A 15,316-nucleotide genomic window follows, 5' to 3' on the forward strand; every position below is an offset into this window, starting at 1 on the left:
TGAAATGCCAGCATGTTGTTCACACTTCTTACCCGAGCTGTTCTCCAGCGCATCCGTGAGTGTGGCTGTGAACAGAGGAAGCACTCGAGCAGAAAGTGCTCGTGTGAATGAGTTCAGAGTAGAGCAGCTCGATGTGGGAACAACTCGTGGCGTTCATTTAGAGAACGAATATGTTCATGGTTACTGTATCTCCTCAGCCGAGCCGCCCTTCGTGCCCCTCCCACAGCCACATGCTCCGTCAGCCTGCCTGGCAGAGAGGGAGGGGGGCGTCTGGCCTAGTGCCAGGCTCTCTCAATATTTTATGAGAGGGAGGGGAGGGAGGAGGTGCAGCGGGTTGGTTGGGGGTTAAGAGACTAGCTACACTGAACTACGATGGGGAAACAATTATCCTCCCTGCTGAATTTATAAGTTTGCTCACTTACAGAGAAATGAACAGTCTCTGATTTTTACCTGAGTTTAGAAACATCGAACAAAAAACATATCAGTTATGAACAGATCTGCATGTCCCTGAATGAAGTGTGTGATCCTCTACAACCCTGGATCCCACAGACTGGCTGTGGGACTCTCAGCATATAGATGCAAAGGGCGTCAGCATGAAGCTCGGTGACTGTGGGTGCAGCAGTTCTGACCATGATGTGATCAGTCAGCCTCATGGGCGGAGGATGATCATAGGAAAGGTGCTGGATGGGCCCAAACTCACACAGGAGGAGCTGGTTAATGGTGAGAAGGCAGGTGGATGACAGTCACCACATACTGGTAACACTGGTAGAGGATTGAACTACTGCAGCACCCACGCGGTTTAGCATGTACAAGCCCGTCTGAGGTTTGACCGTCTGGATGATTGGCTGAAGGCTGAGAAATGCTGAGTGTGACACACCAACATCCCCACAGTCAAACACACAGTGGTGGCCGTGGATGGGTGCAAACAAAGCAGTGGCTAAAGAAGAAGTGGGCTAGCCAGCCTCCAGAGCCTCCTTTACTAAATCTGTGGAAGCAGCTGTAAAGAGCAGTGGGCCAAAATCCCTCCGGACATGTCGGCACTTTTTGATCAGTTCAGATTCTGGGAGATGCTCTGATATAAAACATGTATAGACCAGAAACGAACAGAAACATCCGTTATTGTCCTGATTGGGGAAATCCCGGTGCTCCAGCAGCAGAGTGACGGGCAGGAGCAAAGCCTCACACAAATAAGAAACACGAGACTTACAGTAACAATAAGAGCTGAACAACATGGAACAGCAGCAGAGTGACGGGCAGGAGCAAAGCCTCACACAAATAAGAACTACGAGACTTACAGTAACAATAAGAGCTGAACAACATGGAACAGCAGCAGAGTGACGGGCAGGAGCAAAGCCTCACACAAATAAGAAACACGAGACTTACAGTAACAATAAGAGCTGTACAACATGTAACAGCAGCAGAGTGACGGGCAGGAGCAAAGCCTCACACAAATAAGAACTACGAGACTTACAGTAACAATAAGAGCTGAACAACATGGAACAGCAGCAGAGTGACGGGCAGGAGCAAAGTCTCACACAAATAAGAACTACGAGACTTACAGTAACAATAAGAGCTGAACAACATGGAACAGCAGCAGAGTGACGGGCAGGAGCAAAGTCTCACACAAATAAGAAACACGAGACTTACAGTAACAATAAGAGCTGTACAACATGTAACAGCAGCAGAGTGACGGGCAGGAGCAAAGTCTCACACAAATAAGAAACACGAGACTTACAGTAACAATAAGAGCTGAACAACATGTAACAGCAGCAGAGTGACGGGCAGGAGCAAAGCCTCACACAAATAAGAACTACGAGACTTACAGTAACAATAAGAGCTGTACAACATGGAACAGCAGCAGCGATGGAAACAACCTCGTGTTTGTTGGAGCAGGGATGGTTAGAAAGAGACGACGCTGCTTTGTGCACGGACCATATTTATGAGTACGAGTAGTGAGTTTAATGATATTTCAATTATATGACAAATATCCAGTGTTGGGGAGTAACAGAATACATGTACGAGTAACTGTATTCTGTTACAGTTACCGTTTAAACAGGTGGTATTTAGAATACAGTTACTTTGTTGAAATAAATGGATTACACTGCGGTACTTTCCTGTTTCTTTCTGTCGGTTTGGATCTGCTGATGAGCCTTTGGTCTATATAAATAGACTGACTATGGCATAATCATGACTTTTGTCATCACAGAAGTGATGGGAACATTCAAATTGCCTGGTGGGCTGACAGTGATTCTTCGTATTTATGGGTTGATGGGTTTTGTTTTGTTTGTTTGTTTTGTAACGGCATGAGCAATGAAAGGTGGTGGATTGGCCAGATGCTAGCCGATGTGTAAAAATAACTCAGTTGTTTGGTGGTGGCTATGGCAGAGCTTCCACAGCCCTGCTCACAGCATTCCTGACTCTTTTTCGCCTGCACAAAACAGTCCCCTTTAGATTATACCTTCGGCTACTGGGTATGATGGCTCAGCCATCCTGGTGGTCTGGCTTGGCTGTTTAAGAGGGTTTCAGCGCTGGGTGGTTTCTTCAGGCGCTTCCTACTGTTCTTGTGAGGATTGACAATACCACCATGGGGGCTTATATTAGCCATCGGGGAGGGATGCATTCACGCTAATAGCAGCAAACATTTCCTCTCTCTGAGTGCAACACATCCCAGAGTCAGAATGGGGAATGAATCTGCGAGGCGTTGTGTTATATGGTGATTGGGCTTTGCATCCAGCCACTGTAGAACAGCTTCAGCTGGAGCTTTTAGCCACTACATAGAGCAATAATCTTCACTAAGCTTGATCTTAGAAACACGTTCCATCTGGTGGACATTGGGGAGGTGACGAATGGAAAACTGTTTTCAACACTTGGACATTTCAAGCGTGCCGGGCTGACAAATGCCTCAGTTGTTTTCCAGGCTTTAATCAATAATGTGCTCTTTGTATGTGCACCTGTTTGACCTGCAGATTTTTTTCCAGAGAACAACTAGAACAGGAAGCAAGTCAGAGTTCTTCAATGACTATGAGACACTAAGTCTAGTCTTGGTAGCCGGGGATCCGTCCACCATGGCCTCTGATCCTGGCTGCCACGTGGCACACATTGCATGCGACCCCTATGGCGCCCACTGCAGGTGGTGGGCCTGCATAAGAATGGGCCCATGTCCCTTTTTCGGGTTGTGCCCAGCCAGGCCCCATGGACCAGTGCCCGGCCACCAGATGTACAGCTTCTGGCACCCTCCCCGGGCCTGGCTCCAGGGCAGGGCCCTGGTAACACTATCCCAGGCAGGGTGAACTGTTTCCTTGATCTTGCACTCATAGGGGTCTTCTGAATTAAATTGAATTGAGGAGCAGACACAGACTGTTTTATATGAGATCCTTCTCATGCACTTCAACAGTCTTATTCATCATCGAGTCTTAAATGATCCTGTTATGACCAATGACTGCTCGACTGTGTCAAAGAGCTACTTCCACAGTGTGGAGAAGCCATAATTCTGACTCCACACCAAATAAAAGGGGGAAACCCTCCCAGGGATTGACACCTAACAGTTAAATAGTTAAAGGATTAAACTTCTCTTTCCTTTCTTTAAACAAAAAAATATTTTCAAAAAACTATTCAAAGGTCCCAAATATCTTATTTCACTCAGGGGAGGAAGGCAGACGAGAGGCAGCTGTGTCATTATGGCGTTTGTATCCTGCTGCTACTGGGACCAGTTACAGTTCCTTTCACTAACACACACACACACACACACACACACACACACACACACATTCTAGTTTTGATATCTTAGTGAGGACACATAGTTGACATGATCCTAGCCGCTCACTGTAACCATCAATAATGGATGGTTAACGCTCAACCTAAACCTAACCATAACCTAACTGTAACCCTGACACTAGAACCACATTGTGAGTCTCAAACTCGTGAGGCACTTTTGTCCTCATAAATGACTGTTGGTCCCCACAAGTATAGTAACATTCCAATTCTTGGTCCCCACAGAGACATCTAAACAGGTACACACACACACTTTCATGTATTTTTGTCCACAGTATAAAAGCTGTTTGGGGCTGGGAGGAATCAAGTCCGTCCATGGCAACTTTCCCCGACTGCCTTCCACATTCTTTGAGTGCTTGCCTTGTCTGCTCGCTCTGGCGCTTTAATGACTTCCTTCAAATGGTACCAACACTTCTGCAACGACTGCAACATCATTTTTTCCATCTTCACAGCCCTGGAAGCATTGGACAGTATCATCTAATACATGGAAAATATTAAAACAGCTCAGCTCACAAAAGCAGGGAAACTTTGGGTGCAAACATGTGGAGACCACTAATTCATTTACTGCATGTTGCCTCTGCTCAGTGTCTGCTCAGTAGAACATGGATCTACATGTTCACTCCTGCACTGGCCAAAGCTGGTACTGCTTAGACTCTTTGAGTGCTAATATTGGTGCTCCAATCATTTGGTGTGGCTCTAACGGTGTGATTCAGACTGAGCAGACCTGGTGCATTTTGAATCAAAACTGCAGAGTCATTTTACTATTATTTAATAAGGAAGAACAGAGAAGAGTCCATGACCACGTTATATCAGTAAAGATGTTGTGTCTGCATGAGAGTAGACTGTCTCTGCAGGCAGCATCACACCCAAACAGAGCAGACAGCCTGTTCATCCTGAGCTCGCCAAGGTCACCAAAGGTCAGGCGGACAAAAACCTGCAGTCTTAACAAAGCCACAGGCAAAGACACTCTTTATTATCAACTATCTAATAAAACACAAAACAGCCAAGAAGTGAATCTGCCATGAATTTCACAACTTTACAAGCTAAGAAATAGACACTGAGCTTTATATTGATTAAATATGTTAAATAGATATTAAATTAAATATAGATCCTGATAAATGCCTCGTTAATTTTCCATCATAGAATTACTGTTGAAACAACCCCTTATCCATGTTTGATGCCCTGCAATGGACTCACAGCCAACTGTAGAAAGCAGCCCAATCAGAGGCACTTTTTCTTTGACCCAGTTTATACTAAGTGGAGATATTATCTGAATTTCAGGAGTGGGACCACACCTCATTCTCACCGCCTCAGTTTATATATGCCCCCTTCACCAATACCCTCTGTTCTCATTTTCATGCCCACCTGGAGCCCAGGAGCCGCTGCCGATCCTGTTTGAGGCCTTCCCCACACTGCTGCACCAGTACACGCTCCCTCATCCATCATCGTTCATCGTAACTGAGGATGTGGTCCCAGCTAGTGAAATTGCTAGTAAAAATGTTAATGTGATAAACTCACCAGCTACTGGCTCACTGACATCCAGTACAAGAAGGCCAGGCTTACCAAAACATACAGTTTGATTTGTGCGCTCTGCTGCTGCTGCACACAAATACTGTCCAACACAAGGAATTCAGCCTGGATTTACACTCTTCCCAGTGTCCTATGGCAGGTCAGCTCTATCACAGGCAAGGACAGCTCTGATGCTTCAGAAGTGTTATCAAAATAAATAAATAAATAAAATAGAAATAACATAGTAGTTTGGATCAAAAGCCAGACTAAAATAATAAGTTTTAAGACACAATTTAAAAGACTGCATGGACTCGGAGAGACGAATATAAAGAGGGAGGTTACTCCAGAGTCTGGGAGGTACGACAGCAAAGGCCCGATCCCCTCTGGACTTCAGACGAGACCTCGGTTGCGTCAGGAGCATTTGATTGGAAGATCTAAGTGCCTTATTAGGGATTTACAAATGGAGGCGCTCGCGTAGATAGCTGGGAGCTAAATTGTTTAAAGTTTTAAAGGTAAGCAAAAGAATTTTGAATATTGGTACGATAATCAACAGGGAGCCAACGTAGGTTGGCTAAAACTGGTGTGATGTGGGCATAATTTCTAGTTCCAGTTAAGAGACGCGCAGCTGCATTTCAAACTAACTGGAGCCGGTGAATAGAGGAAGGTGGGAGGCCCGAGTAGAGAGAATTACAGTAGTCTAATCTGGAAGTGATAAGACCATGAATGAGTTTTTTAAGGTCCTTCAAAGGGAGGTATGGCTTTGCTTTAGATATCTGACGCAGCTGGTAGAAACAGTTTTTTACCACAGAGGAGGTCGATTTCTTGAGCTGTCCAGGAAAACACCAAGGTTTCTAACAGTGAGTGAGAGATGGCTACCAAGGGACCCTAAGGCATCAGTAAGTTGTTCCAGCGGGGTGTGACTATCAAAAACTATAACTTTTGTCTTATCCTCGTTCAGTGTGAGAGACGTGACCACGTTTGTACCTCATTTAGACAGTCAAATAGGGGTTCCAGAGACGTAGAGACATCTGATGTCAAAGGGAAATAAATTTTTATGTCGTCGGCGTAGCAGTGAGAGGAAATGTTATATTTTTTAAGTATTACTCCCAAAGGCAGCATGTACAAGGAAAAAAGAACTGGGCCGAGCACAGATCCTTGAGGCACACCACAGTGAATTTGTTTTTAAAAACTGAAGCTGGCCCTCCACCTCTGTCAGTAGACTGGGGTGAGCTTAGAAAGGTGAATCGGGTTGGTTCTGAGAAAGAAAAGAACTCACCAGGGCGAAGCCAAGTTTCAGTCAAGAATAAGAAGTCCAGCCCGGATGAAAGAATCAGCATAAAGAGTCCTGAAGTTGGCAGCATGGTGTTCAGAAAACAGCCTGGGACTGAACACTAAGAAAACCAAAGAGGTCATTGTCAACGTCAGGAGGCACTGACTTGGCCCCCCTCTACATCAACGGGGAGTGTGTGGAGAGAGGGTACACACCTCCCGGTTCCTTGGTGTCCTCATCTCTGCTGACACCTCCTGGACAGACAACATCTCAGCGGTCGTCAAGAAGGCCCAACAGCGGCTGCACTTCCTGCGAGTCTTCAGGAAGTACAAGCTGAACTCCAACCTGCTGTTGACATCACGGTATGGTACGGCAGCTGCACTAAGGCGGATAGAGGCTTCAGAGTGTGGTCAAGACAGCACAGAAGATCATCGGCTGCCCTCTCCCCTCCCTGATGGACATTTATTCCTCCCGCTGCCTCAGCAGAGCAGCAAGCATTATCCATGACAGCTCCAGTCCGGTTCTAACCTGTTCAACCTGCTTCCCTCAGGGAGGCGCTACAGGTGCATCAGCAAGGAGACCCACAGACTCACAACAGTTTTTTCCACCCGTAACCTGAACTCACACATGATAAACACAGTTCCACCCCCCAATGTAGGACCTCTACACACAGACTACACAACTATCATCACCACAGTGCAACACTTAATTTACGTGCAGTAACCCACACTGTAATATATAGCACTATGTTTTGTTTCTATATTTGTAGATAGTGCTGCAGAACTGTGCAACTCACCCCTCTTTCTTTCCCACGTCTGCACTGAATAGGAGATGCTCTGAAGCTTATTGTGCATGTGTGTAGTGACAATAAAATGCATTCTATTCTATTCTGTTTTTGTTCACATGCTAAGTTCAGCATTCAAAGTCTTGGTGTAATGTTTGAGTCTTCTCTGAGTTTCAACTGTGTAAAATCTTTATCTCACTCCTAACATTTCTAAATTGTGAAACATGGTCTCCTCTGCTGAACTGGAAGAAATTATCAATGTGTTTGTGTCACTGCATTTAGATTAATGTACTGGCCTCTGTGCTGGATTAGAGAAACCACCAAGGCTCTGCACCAGTCTACAGCTGTGTAGCCCGGATGGGAATTTGGGAGTAGATACTCGTAATTCCCATGGACTTAAACGCCACAGTAACATAAGGTGTTCACAGTTAATATTATGTGATTTAACTGTACTCTGAATGTAATTTGCCCTGTAATATGTCACAAGGTAAATACAGGTAATTAGAGCAATGAACCTGTTATGTTAATCATAAAGTATTATTTTATGGTATGTAACTCTGAAGAGAGTTAAAGTATTGTTCAGAGTTCTAATTTTCTGGAGGCCCGTGAAGGTAGCATGAAACGGGACCTGTGTATCTGTTGTAATGGAGGAAGAGAGGAGAACGGCATGGAGAGATGCACGAGGTTAGCTGAACCAAAGTGAGAGACTCAGCTAGTTTTACTGAAGTTACCTAGCACAAAAGAGTGTCGGACTAGAAAGCTAACCGTGTGAGAGCTTCGCAACAGAGTGTGGGGGAAGTGACTTTGTGTTTCAACGGTCGCACCACCGTGAAAAAACTGTGTTTCCAGCTACGACCGCCGAGGCTAAAGGCTAGCCCGGACTGCCTGGCTGCGCCACGGAGGCAGCCGCTATGGACTGTCGGAGAGCTGGACAGTGACTGGCTAACGCGTTGTAGCAGAGACAGCATCCGGTCCGCAGGGAGAGCGGAGAGTGAATTTAGTTTGGGACTGGCGAACGGAAACCTACCGAGCAACTGAACTGTAAGTTGGACTTTCGTGCTCTTACTGGGGAGAAGAGGATTTTTCTCCATCGTCCGGCGTGAGCAGCAAACAGGCCTGCAACAAGTGTGAATGTGAGTGTGTGTGTGGGGCCCATGTGTGAAGAAGCATTTCATATTCATGAAACGCTTTCAATTAAAAGAAAACATCGAAACAGGTAATAAGAACACACCCAACATGCTCAACACCCACTTTAGTACTTCCTACTCAGCAGTTTCAATTACTGGTTAAAGCAAATGTGTTAGAAACTTAAAGCACGTAAAGAATCTGCTCAAGTCAAACAAGACATCAGACACACATCACCAAGAAGGCAAGTTTAAAGCAGTCCTACAGAAAGGTTTCAAAACTCACTCCCACAGCTTGATTCCAAGGATGTTAGATTCCTATCGGGCCTTTTCTACTGTTAATGTTTAAGCTAAATGACAACTTTGTTTGTCCACTGTCAGCATTCGAAACAACTTCTACAGGGTTTAATGGAGCACACAGATTTGACTTTTTACAAAAGCACTCAAAGAGCTGTAGTAATGAAGAATTGTATCACAGTACGTTTTGTCATATCCTGTCTAAGATGTTTTTTCTTGCATGAGCCTAAGCACTCATTTATACTCGTATCCAATACAACTGATTTCGGTTTTATGCTTCCTAAAACCCTTAAAATTCCTTGTCAACGTCTTTTAGTTTAACCAATCCTAAAGAAAATCAAGCTTTGCTGCTCTACTCTATTTCCCGTTCCCTGCAACATGTGTGTGGATGCTGAATGAGACGGGTGGAGGGATGAGCGCTACATGGTTGTGTTTGAGCAGGAGGGCCGGATGATGAATGGGCTTTTATAGACATGCTGTTCGTTTACGGAGGCTTGTAGCCGATGATCTCTTTAGTGTAATATGAAAAGGAAACAGACACATCGTGATATCACAAACACAATCCTACATTTGTGCCAACCTAATAAAATAATATGCAGTACTGTGTGAAACTCATCAAGTGGCCTGAACTAAAAGTTCTCCAGCAAGTTTAGTAGCATTGCTACTTGAGATTGTTCATGTTGCAGCCAAGAACTTCACTGATGACTGCTGCCATGGTGTAAATCAGCTGGTTGGTTCCAGCGATGGTCACACTAGGGACTGTCCACTGCAGTAAAAACTAGAGATGGCACGATACCACTTTTTTATGTCCGATACCGATATCATAAATTTGGATATCTGCCGATACCGATATGAATCCGATATAGTGTTTTTTAATCAACAAAACTGTTTTTTAAATATCTTGCTGCATTTTGTATAAGTTCATACTCAAGTTTAAAACAACAACTACACTAAAGCTATTCTGTTATACCTGTATACAAAAAAAATATTTCATAGTTCAGCAATACTGATCAATCTAATAAACTTAGACCTACACCATCCTCCCTATTCTGGTATTTTAAAGAGTACTTAGCGTAAATATTAAGCAACCTAACTAATAGGGTTCCAACTCCCAGCAACAACAAAAATAAAAAAATAAAAAATAGGGAACCACCCCTCACGCTCCACCTCATGATGCTTAATCGACGTAATCAACCTTAATTTGATGCAGTGTGAAAAAAAAATGCACAGAAATGAATTATTTTTCAAGAAATATTAAATAGATTCAACATCTTTCTTCAACAAAATTGCAGACTGCACAGATGGTACCTTCCCAAAGGAAAAAGTACTATAGCTTACTAGGGTATATATATTAGACTTAATAGTCACTATATACAGTAATTGACTTCTATTCATTTTACATCAAATTAAAACTTTGGCTGTCAGATAATTATTTATTAAAAGCTAGACATTTTAAATGAGAATAAGAAAGAAAAGTATGTCTTTGTGCCCCCTTTTCCCTGTTAATGCCCTATCGGCCCCCCTGGCTAAACTTTGCTAGATCCGCCCCTGCACAGTTACCAGCGTCAGCTACGTAGAAAAAGATCCTGGTGTAGAAAGTAATATTAAATACATTCTAACAACAGCTTATCAAGCTTAAACGTGCTGCTGTTGTTCAGCCCCTGGTTTCCTCTTTCTGGTGCAAAGTGGACCAAAAACAAACTAGAGAGACGGACTCGCGACAGAAAAGCCGATCAGCTGATCATTAAGCAGTTTCATGATTGAAGTAGCAGCAAGAAGAGGCAGTCGCTTGTTAAGCTTAACGTGGGAATGCTTTACAAACATTCAGAGATGGACTTACACACTTGCTTTACTTCTCTCGGGATAACTTTGTCGGAGATGAAATGCCGGGTTGCTAGCGAAGCTCCACATGCTATCCAGACCACCGACAGGTCCCGCATGCCACAGCCGCTCTATCACGTGATGCATACTGCTCCGACGTGCTAACGTTCTGAGGTGAGTTACGGCGTGTTGCAACTTTTGTGAGGTGCTTTCGTGATATTTAATGGATCGGATTACATTTTTTATTTTTCTCCGATATCCGATCCAGTAATTTAGGTCAGTATCGGACCGATACCGATACGTAATATCGGATCGGTCCATCTCTAGTAAAAACTCTGCATTATCACTCCGTTACCTGCTGCAAGCACTGCCACAGTCTGATTTTCTTTCATCACTACCTGAATTGTTTGACTAAAAGGAAAAAGAAATGGCAGATGTCCTTCTCTACAGGGGAGAACTGTTGGCAAACTGTTCACCACCCCCCAACCGCCCTGTCTGTCATCACTCCACTAGCATTGCTGTTTGTAATTATATTCACTCCACTTTTACACACCTATACATAATATCCTAAAAGCCACAAATCAACTAGAACCCTGCTCTGTTTGGTAATGAACTGTGATAAAACAAATATCCCCTGCCTATGAAAAACCAGAGGCTTCCCAAGGGAGTCATGAGTTCATAATGTTCATGTTCATAAACACTGAAAGCTGACATGGAGTAGGTCCCAGGCCCTGAACTCCATAAGCAAGAAAATGGATTGATGTATAAATACACACACACACATATATTAGGGGTGCAACGATACACAAAATTCACGGTTCAGTTCGATACTTTGGTGTCACGGTTCGATATTTTTTCGATACAAAAAAAATGTTCATGCCTTTTTAATTTGTCATTTATTAAAATTATAAATATATATTTTAACTCAAAAGTACAGTTTTTAAATTTAATGTTGCTGAAACAACAAAATAATAATAAAAAAATCTATCTGATGGAGGAATCACCCATCTTTGGAAAAGAGAGTTTATTACAGAGAAATGTCTCTTTCAAAATAAAAGCTCTACTATACGCTTTTTCTGGGCTATATTCTCAGCAGCATATTAAACATATCAGGTCCCCATAAGGAGAATCCTGTGCTAACGGCTGTCTAAATGACTCGGGTAAAGTTTGTAGCATGGTGCTTGTTGTTTTGTCTGCTTCCTCTTGTCTTTGCACCAGGATGATGTCGGAGTAAATGTGCAGTCATATTCGTTGTGTTCCCACTAGTGCTGTCAGCGTTAATCTGAAATGACGTTAACGCCACAACACGGCAAATCTCCGTTAACGAGCGACCGCGGATCGCCCCGTGCGTGGGGCTAGACGGCCAACACGTTAACGAGCTAACTGCGCTAACACACTAGTTCCCACCCATGTAATTGAGCATTGCGTGGCACATCCAACATACTGTTTTACTTTAGTCCATGACGCGCTTACCTTCAGGGTCATACGTCACATGAAGACCAAAATAGTTCCAAAGGCCAGATCTGAATGAGGGTGGGGGATAGTGATGGCCCGCTTGAAGCTGATGCTCCGGAGCATGTGTCGAAAAAAACAACACACTGGTTCAGAAGCACTGTGTCGAGGCTTGCTTCGTTTGGCAAAAGTCACGTGACCAGTGACGTCCGAAGCTTCATTACGCACGTAACTGCTTTGGTACCTGATTCAAACGGATATAAGGAAGTGAATCATCCACGGGATTCGTGGAGTGTGTTGATGGTGACAGAGAGCGAAGAGGTGATCATTCCACTGACAGATATGGAGCCAGCGAGGAAGAGAGGACGTTCTGGCGTGTGGGAATATTTTGAGTTGATTTTGCTCAATTTATTTTATCTGCCGAAGTGAAAAACCTGAAATGTCCAAAATCATGTTTTCATAATGTAAATATCATTACAGCATATGACTTTAGGAACACTTCCATGTGAATTAAAGCTAATGAAGACTACAACAATGTATTTGACACTATACGTACATGACATTGCTACAGTTTAGAAAATCATTTTGTTTATTGTTTTTAGGTGATAGTCTGCAGGACCCAGGAATACCTGCATATCTACCAGCTTGCAGTGTAGTTCCTGCACTCCACAGCCTCTTCTGTTCCATGCAAGTGGATTTTCTTCAGGGCAGGAGAAACTATTTCTAAGAAAAGAAACAGACTCAGCCAGCGCACAGTAACACTAATCCTCTTTTTAAATGTAAATAACAAAAGGGCTACCTTACATTGATCATGTTTTTACTTTGCAAGTTCTTGATTAGGGGTGGGTTTTGACTATCGCTTTTCTGATTACAATCCATGCTAAATTGAATAAAGTGATATTGATTCATTAAAATCCCGTGTCGATTTGTAAATTAACGTTATTATGCCTGAAACGCCAGCATCTCAGGTTAAACCTCACAACATGTCGTCAAACACCATGCAGCTAAAACAGTAACTGGGAGCAGGTTTACGGATTCTGCATACAAACGTGAACACAGACGTGTCAGAGTCAGATTTTGGTGTGTCGTCGGGTCCGCGCTGTGTTTGCCTCTTTTTTCCGCTGGCTTCTGCAGCTGCAGGTTTCATAACTCTCTGTTTACATCTCTAATTAAGTCTCACGTGTGTCAGCTTTCTTTTAATAGATACGAAATTATGGATATATACTGTTAAATGATCAGAATTGTAATATTTCTGACTGAGGCAAAACTTTCCAGATTCCAATCAAATCGGATCCTGTATCGAATCAAAATGATTCTACAAATCAGTGACGATGCAGCCGTACTCAGCTTCCTAAGCATTTTCCCTTTCCAGTTCACAATCAATCCTACCCCTAGGTCAAAAATATGTATAGGACAATTGGCATAATCTAATATTTTGTATGAACCTGTCCAGCTGTCCAGTGATTAAACGACAAGTAGATGGAGGCAGGACTCCACAGCAGGGGCATACTCCATAATGTGCTGTGCATTCTCATATGTATATTGTATATATTGCTCACTTATTGTATTTACCAACATCAAGGAGTTATGAGCAAAGAAAGGCCACCATAGTGCATGTTTAAATAGGGAAAGTTTATTGATCAAAATGTATTACGCAAATACGCATTACATTTTTTTCAGCCCCCCAATCGAGAAAACAAAACCAATTACATGTTCAAAGCAACGGAACGGTGGCCCAATATCAGAGAGAACTCCACTCTTGAGTGAGCAGCGATGATTGAGCAGTCCGTTTTATTTTGCAGATTCAAGCTGCTCTTCAAAGTTTTCACCACCAGATGTCACCGGAGAGGACTGTGTTGAAAAGCTTCGAGTAATGAACCGTTTTTCAATACAAGCTTCAGTGCTTCGGAAAGCTTCATTTGGCCATCACTAGTGGGGGAGGTTCAGTTTGCCATGTTGCAACGAGCTTAGCTTCTGTCTGCTAGCTTGCGCTGCGCTCAGTGGATCTGTGCTCGACAGTGCAGCCTAGGCGGAGTAGTCGAACACAGATCCACTGAGCGCGGTGTCCTCCAGCTTGCAATACGCTGCCTGGCGCAGTTTGCACGGACGGTGGACCGGTTGCGTCGCTCGTTTCCTGTGCGATCAAAGTGACTCTTCGGCTGCACAGTGCAGCCACTGTCCCTCCTCCGGCCGGCGGACTAGTCCAGGCGAGGCGGATGACGTTGTCCCGGGTCTCGCTCGCTCTCGCACATGCAGGACTTGGCCCAGTCTGTCTTCTTCTGCCTCACTCTACGCTCTGCTTTTCACTTCATGTCTTTTTGTTTTGTAAGGTGGCTAACACGATCACTCCTCTTCTGCCTGCAGGACTCTGTGACTGCTCTGTGCTGTGGCAGCACACTCCAGCCTGATAGTTCATTTTACAGCTTTTGGCACTGCGACGCTCTCCTCGGCTCGACAGACACAATCTCACCATGTCGGCACAATATACTGAGTGCAATCCATAACATGATTTTATCTCACTGTAACTTTGAAATCGACCAAATGTTGCGTAAATGACGTGTCACGTGACTTGAGCACATGCACACCCCCTGTCCTCACAGCAGACATTCATCTTAGCCCCCCCCCCCCCCCCGTGTTTTGAGATCATTGCTGCAACAAAAAGTTGCCACAGATATTTCTACATGAAACGTACTGAATCAGTTGGCACATATTTAATATATATTAAATATAATATAATGTTGTTTTGTTGAGTGGCTGAAATAAAGCTGAATCACATCACAGGAATGACACAGCCCTGTTCCTCCAGGCTGTTAACCTGTGAATCAGCAAACATGTATGATTTATTGTCATTCATTTGCTGAACAAACTTTCCTCTGAACTTTGACCCTGAAAATTCAATTCAATTTTATTTATATAGCGCCAAATCACAACAAAAGTCACCTCAAGGCGCTTCATAGGTACAGAGAAGAACCCAACAATCATATGACCCCCTATGAGCAGCTCCCTAACCATGGATTGGAGAAGAATGTGAGATGGTAACAATGAGAGCTCAGGAGATGGCAAATACACTAGAAGAGCCACCTTTATATCACGCTGAGCTGAGGGTTTGTCAAGCCCAGCTCAGATTTTCAGGAGAAAGGTGATGTGAACCAAAAGCAGGAGGAGGTCATCACTGCTGGACCGAAGGCTAAGAAGGAAGAGCTTCTGCTGTTTGCAGTGTATACTGCTGTGGATGCTGTATCGTGTGACATGCACAAGATGTTTTATTCAGACTGAACTCTTTCTTTG

The 15,316-nt window shown here is 43.8% G+C and overlaps 2 protein-coding genes across 2 annotated transcripts in view; both read left to right on the forward strand.

Annotated features, from left to right (window-relative positions):
• Positions 1-15,316, forward strand: part of LOC146679770 (protein NLRC3-like) — a 182,663-nt gene that overhangs the window by 45,073 nt on the left and 122,274 nt on the right. The gene's annotated exons all lie outside the window — the stretch shown is intronic.
• Positions 7,688-15,316, forward strand: part of LOC146679771 (protein NLRC3-like) — a 40,715-nt gene continuing 33,086 nt past the window's right edge. The window contains exon 1 of the mRNA XM_085450171.1: positions 7,688-8,467. The gene's annotated coding sequence lies outside the window, so the exon portion shown is untranslated. The remainder of the gene's footprint in view (positions 8,468-15,316) is intronic.

The sequence above is a fragment of the Copadichromis virginalis genome, unplaced genomic scaffold, assembly GCF_057382275.1.
Source record: "Copadichromis virginalis isolate Kocher_CV1m ecotype Utaka unplaced genomic scaffold, C_Virginalis_male_GT1.1 unmapped_scaffold_1, whole genome shotgun sequence".
In the NCBI taxonomy this organism is placed as follows: domain Eukaryota; kingdom Metazoa; phylum Chordata; class Actinopteri; order Cichliformes; family Cichlidae; genus Copadichromis; species Copadichromis virginalis.